This window comes from Tamandua tetradactyla, assembly GCF_023851605.1.
Source record: "Tamandua tetradactyla isolate mTamTet1 chromosome 15 unlocalized genomic scaffold, mTamTet1.pri SUPER_15_unloc_1, whole genome shotgun sequence".
NCBI classification, from domain to species: Eukaryota; Metazoa; Chordata; class Mammalia; order Pilosa; family Myrmecophagidae; genus Tamandua; species Tamandua tetradactyla.
In genome coordinates this window covers 1,060,223-1,066,524 of record NW_027518244.1, presented here as the reverse complement: position 1 = coordinate 1,066,524, position 6,302 = coordinate 1,060,223, and the positions used below count along the sequence as shown (strand labels likewise).

Sequence of the window (6,302 nt, the reverse complement as noted above, 5' to 3'; positions counted from 1 at the left end):
AAGAACTTGAACACTGAAAACTGCAAAGCTTTGTTGAATGAAATTAGAGAAGAACTTAGTAAATGAGAAGATATCCTACATTTTTGGAGAGAAACAATTAATATTATTATGTTGTCAGTACCATCCAAAGTGATCTACAGCTTCAACATAGTCCCTACCAATTCCTCAAAGCCTTTGTAACAAAAATGGAAAAGTCAATCCTCATTCACATGGAGTGTAACTTCTCCAGGACTTCCCCTTAACATGGTGCATTTATTTATTTTCTGTCTCTTGGTTCATTTAGACTGTCTGAGTGGCAGCACTATGTTTTGTACTTTTCTTCATTCTCAGACCACAGGTCAGTGCTTACCATACAGTATTTCTGAATAAGTATTTGCTGAATGGCTGAAAACAAATGATGGACAGAGTTTAACAGATATTGGCAATGATGAGAGAGAAAGGAGAAGTAGTGAAAAAAAAGGAAATACTGTTGACAGAAGGCAGCCTAAAATGGAGATGAAATATCAATAGAGGGAGATTGGAGACAGAAAATGTTTTAGTTTAACCAGAGACTCTCTCCCAAATCAGCAATACAAAATTATTATGGGAAATCCTGCAACACTAGAGCTCCAAAGTAGGAAGAAGGATAAGAGATGAACATGAAGTTCCAGAGCTTTCAGCCCAAGGGTCAAAACTGGCCCAAATGTGCATTCTGTTTTTCTTCCTTATCTCCAGAGAATGATAGATCTCAGGAATAGAGTGACAAAAGAATACCACATTAATGAGGCTCAAGGAATGAAATCCCTAAAAGCATAAAAATTCTAAAGGCTTCTCCTACACTATCCCAAATCTACTTTATCTATCACTGGTGAGGATGAAACATATTTGTGTCTTCTCAAGACCTCATGGATTGTTCCATCTTTCTGCCCTTCCTGGAAGCAGAGCTTCCAAATTCATCTTTCATTAAAAGAAGATTCAACATTGGTGAATTAAAACACTTCTTTGATGATTTCTGGGTGAGTCACAGAGGCCTCACTGGGAGAAGGAGTGATGTATTGTGACTGCACGGACCCCTTTTATTGGTAATAATTTCAGGTGTTCAACCAGGGAAAACACAAAGAGAGTTTAATCAGCTAAAGTAATGCTTAGTTAAAAATTCTGATTGTGGAAGGAGTTAATGCATACACTGAGATACCTTCTTTCTCTAATCTATCTCACTTGGCTTTAATGGTCACACATGGGGATGATCTCATTGAAGTATGTGTTTAAACACATTCATCCACTTTTTATTTTAATCATTCAACAAGTATTAATTCATCAAATACTTCAGGGCAAGCACTAATTATTATGGGATTAAATAAAAGAATAAGACATTGTTCTTATTGCAAAAGATTGCATATAAAATGAGCAATAGCATCACAATGAGTACATGCAGTAATCTAGTAATCTAGGTTGGTACTGAAATCCTGGTGAAATGTATCCAAAGCTTTGGACTCATCCTGTGCAATGAGTGAAGGCTCCACATTGATGTTGAGAATTGTACTGGACCTTGAAGGAGAAATTGGAGTAATTCCAAGAGGAGAAGAGGGTAGAGGCAAGCCAAGAAGAGACAGGAGTGTCACAAATATGGGATCAGTATTCTTATAAAGCACATTTGAGTTTAAAAAATGTTTATTAATATATGATGTATAATGAATGCTCAGGAGTGAAAAGTGGGACATGAATCTGGTCAGACTGGCCATGTATCTCTCTGGATGCCTTAGTTTGTCCATTTTTATGGCCTTAGAACTGTAAATTTGTAACACAATAAATTCCCTTTGTAAAAGCTGATCCATTTCTGGTATATTGCATCCTGATTGCATTTAGCAAACCTAAATCCTTGTGTTTCAAATTTGATTCACCAGAATACAGTAATTATACTCAGTTTCTTTTGCCTTCATTTTCTAGACTTCAGCAACATCCAATATTACTCTCTTTACAACTTTTTCTCCTAATTTCCTCAGAAAGGGTATTTCATACATTTGGAATAAAGATGAATTTTTGTGTCACATTTTTAATTTCTTACTGGAATTCCCTTGCTCTTTAAATGAATGTTTTATCTCCATATATTAGGTTTTCTCTGCATTGTAAAGTTCAATTGTGTTTTAAAAAATGTATAAAGTCAGGTATCTATAATTACAGTACTGCAGAATAGTTTCACTGCTCTAAAAATTCCCCTTGGTTCATCTATTCAGCCTCCATCCCCCAATATCCTTTTGAAACCACTGATCATTTATTGTCCCTATTTTCATATAATTGAAATTATAGTTCTGTAGCCTGTTAAGACCAGATTCTTTGAATTAGTAACCATCATTTAAATTTCCTCCTTGACCTTTGTGGCTGGATGGATCATTTTTTTTTGATCACTGAATACTATTCCATTACATAGATAAAGCAGATTGTTTTTATCCACTGAAGGACATCTTGGTTCCTTTCAGATTTTGGAAATTATGAACAAAGTTGCTATAAACATTCATGTGTGGGTTTTTTTGTGGACTTAAGTTTTCAAATCACCTAACAGACCTAAGGCCACAATTGCTGGATTTTATGGGGAGACCACTTTTAGTTGGACAAGAACTTGCCAAACTGTGTTCTAGCTACACCGTTTTGTTTTCTCACTAACAACGAACCAGAGTTTTTATTGTTCCCCAACCTTATCAGCCATAGTTCTGTCAGTCTTTAGGTTCTTAGATATTTTAAATAATGTGATATGTCTTTGCTTTTTAATTTCTCAAGTGACAAATGATGTTGAACTGCTTGTTTTCTTTTGCTTATTTGCAGACTGTGTATCTTCTTCAGATAGAATTCTGTTCAGGTTTTTGCCTATGTTTTAATGGGGTGTTTGCTTTCTTATTGTTCCATGTTAATATTTCTTCATATATTTGGATACATATCATTTCTCAAATGTGTCTTCCAAATATTTTTCTCTGGATCAGTACATTTTTCTTTACATTCAATTATCAATGTTTTTCACAGAGAAGAAGTTAATAGTTTAGTAATGTTCAATTTCTAAACTCTTCTATCATGTGTTGTGTCTGCTATATTCAAAAACTCATCACCAAACCAATAACCCCTAAATTTTCTTATATGTTTTATTCTAGAAGTTCTATATTTTGCATTTTAGGTTACAGTGCAAGATTTGTTTAAGCCAAGTTTTGTGAATGTATAAAATGTTTGGCTATGTTTCTTTTCATTTTCGTTGTGTGCACCCATTTTTCCTGCAGCATTTGTTAAGAAAACCCTACATTTTCCATTGAATTGATCTTGTTCTTTTGTGAAAGACCAGTTAACTGCATTTCAGTGGGACTATTTCTGAGTTCTCTAAAATTAGTCTATGTCTCTATTTCACCAATACAACACTTGCTTGATGGTTGTATCTTTATAGTTAGACTTCAAATCATGTAGTAATTGTCCTGAAACTTTCTTTTACTTCCATATTGCTTAGGCATTTTAGGACTTTAGAATTATTTTGCAATACCCACAAAATATCTTTCCGGTATTTATTATGGGATTGAATTGAATTCACAGATCATGTTGAGAAGGAAAGGCATTTGAACAACATTGAATCTTTGTATCCATGAAGACAGAATAATTTTACTTTTAAATCTTTATTTTACTAACGTACACACAATTCAGAATTTCTCATTGCAATCATTTTTCAAGTGGACAATTTGCTAATATTAATTACATTCAAGCTAGTTTGGTGCCAGACCTTCAACTACTTGTTAAAGAGTGCTTTGCAAATTATTGCTTTTTTATTTCTTTGCTTTTTATGTATGTTGTACCATACAATAAATTTTTAAAAAAAAATAGCATGGTAGCATCACCAATATACATTAACAAACCCTTTTCATCACATTGTACAAAATTACTGATCAACATGTCCGTTAAAGAAAATGAAGTCCAAGGACATTCATAGTGAAAAGTATTGCCCTGAAAAAATGTTTACAGTTATAGGAACAAAGAAAACTGGTCATCAACATCAAGGAAAAGCAAGAGCATTTGATTTTCATGATATGTTCAGATAAAGGGCCCTGGATCTATACATACTAAGAAGAATCAATTAATTTCATAGGATTACACTACAATCAAGATCATTTTTGCTAATTTGCTGATCACTGCTTGTGGTTAAATTTGCAGTGCTTTGGTCTCTTTTCCAGCAACTTCATCAGCTACATAAAACTAGAAAACTGAACACAAGTCTTGGAATTTATCTTCCTGGGACTCTCAGAAGACACAGAAGTACAGCCCCTCATATTTGCTCTGTTCCTGATGATGTACCTGGTCACTCTCACTGGGAACCTGTTCATCGTCCTGGCCACCATCTCTGACACCCACCTGCACACGCCCATGTACTTCTTCCTTGCTAACCTGTCTTTTGCAGACAACTATTTCACCTCCACCACTTTCCCAAAGATGCTGGTGAACATCCTGATGGAGACCAAAATTATAAGTTATGGAAACTGCCTCACCCAAATGTATTTTTTCATCCTTTTTGTAGCATTAGGCAACTTCCTCTTAACCATGATGGCCCATGACCATTGCATGTCCATCTGTCACCCACTGCACTACATGGTCATCATGAACCCCAGGCTCTGTGGTCTCCTGTTGCTGGTGTCATGGATATTGAGTGTTCTGAAGGCTCTTATACATGTCTTAATGGTTTTGTGATTATCTTTTTGTGCAGAGTTGGAAATCTCCCATTTCTTCTGTGAACTTAATCAAGTAATCCACCTTGCATGTTCTGACACATTTCTCAATGATGTAGTGTTATATTTTGTAATTGTAGTTGCAGGTGGAATACCGGTCACTGGGGTCCTTTTCTCTTACTCTAAGATTGTGTCCTCCATTATTAGAATTTCTTCAGCTAGGGGTAAGTATAAAGCATTTTCCACATGTGGGTCTCACCTCTCAATTGTGTCCTTGTTTTATGGTACTGTTCTTGGAGTGTACCTTAGTTCTGCTGCTACTCAAAACCCAAGAGCAAACTCAAGAGCTTCAGTGATGTACACAGTGGTCACTTCCATGCTGAACCCCTTTATCTATAGTCTTAGAAACAAGGACATAAAGCACATCTTAAAAGATCTCTTCGACTGAGAAACATTCATTCAATAAACGGATCTTTTGTTTGAAGTTTGGAACTTTGTTCATGATTAACAGAGTCAAAGTACTGAGAGACCTAATTCTAGACTGTTTTCATCAGCGTATACAAAGGTGCTATGCAATATACCTATATTCTAGTATTCTGTATCATTACTTTTTTCCTTCCAAGAAGCACTTGTGTCTCCTGTATTTTCTATCATGTCATTTGTAATTTCTGATTGTATTTCCTGGATTCAGTATCCTGTCTGGTTTGGCTACCTGAATTTTCAGTAGTAAATATCTAATACAAGTTATTGTATGTCTATACAATTATGGGAACTGCTGGAGGGATGAAGGTGTGCTTCAGTCCCTGACAGATGAAATAAGCTGTTCTTGTGTTACATGCTTTTGGTGAAAATTATTTGTCATATCAAACACTGAGTATCTGTTGTCAGGATTTGTGGTAATTGGCTCTCAAAAGAAGGCACACCCAAAGCTGGTATCACCATTTGGGAAAGTGTGCATAATGCTTATGCCATCTCTGACATATCACTTTCTCCTGCACAGTCCAAACTGAAATTTTGTGAGGTTGTAATAGACATTATAACTCCTGAGTAATCAGTTGTTGATGGTGTCACTAAACTCTGTGATTCTTTGAGCAATGTAATGTTGTTGTTTAACAATTATTTCATATCAGACATTTCAGGAAATTACTCATGACAGGTCCTACAATAATAGTCTTCATTTACAAATACCAAAAGGCAACATGAAGGCTTCCCATTTCCTACTATATATTGTTCAACCATTAATCCAAGATATTCAATACTACAGATGACAGAGAATGTAAATTTTTACATTCAGTACTGGAAAATTTCTTGTTTTTTGGTGCCATAACCTGAGATTAAAAATCCTCACATTATCATTTTTTTTCCTGCTTTCTACCAGATCCTGTTCACCAACCCCCAGGGGTGCTTACCACCTCTTCGTAACACTCCAAACCAGGACTGTGTCATCACAAAGCACAGTCAGCACCTCATCATCACTTCCTGGGCCCTGCGGTTCTGAATCTCTTCAGTTTGCAGCCTCCACCTGGAGCCTAGCAGTTTCACTTTAGATCCACCTTTCCTTTTCTTCAATTTTTATTTTTTATTTTCATTAAATGACATGCTGTATGGAATTTTTTTTAAATCAGTCTTAAAAAA

The 6,302-nt window shown here is 35.4% G+C and overlaps 1 pseudogene; it reads left to right on the top strand.

Annotated features, from left to right (window-relative positions):
* Positions 1 to 884: 884 nt before the first annotated feature.
* Positions 885 to 5,115, top strand: LOC143672752 (olfactory receptor 7A10-like; annotated as a pseudogene).
* The last annotated feature ends 1,187 nt before the right edge of the window (positions 5,116 to 6,302 follow it).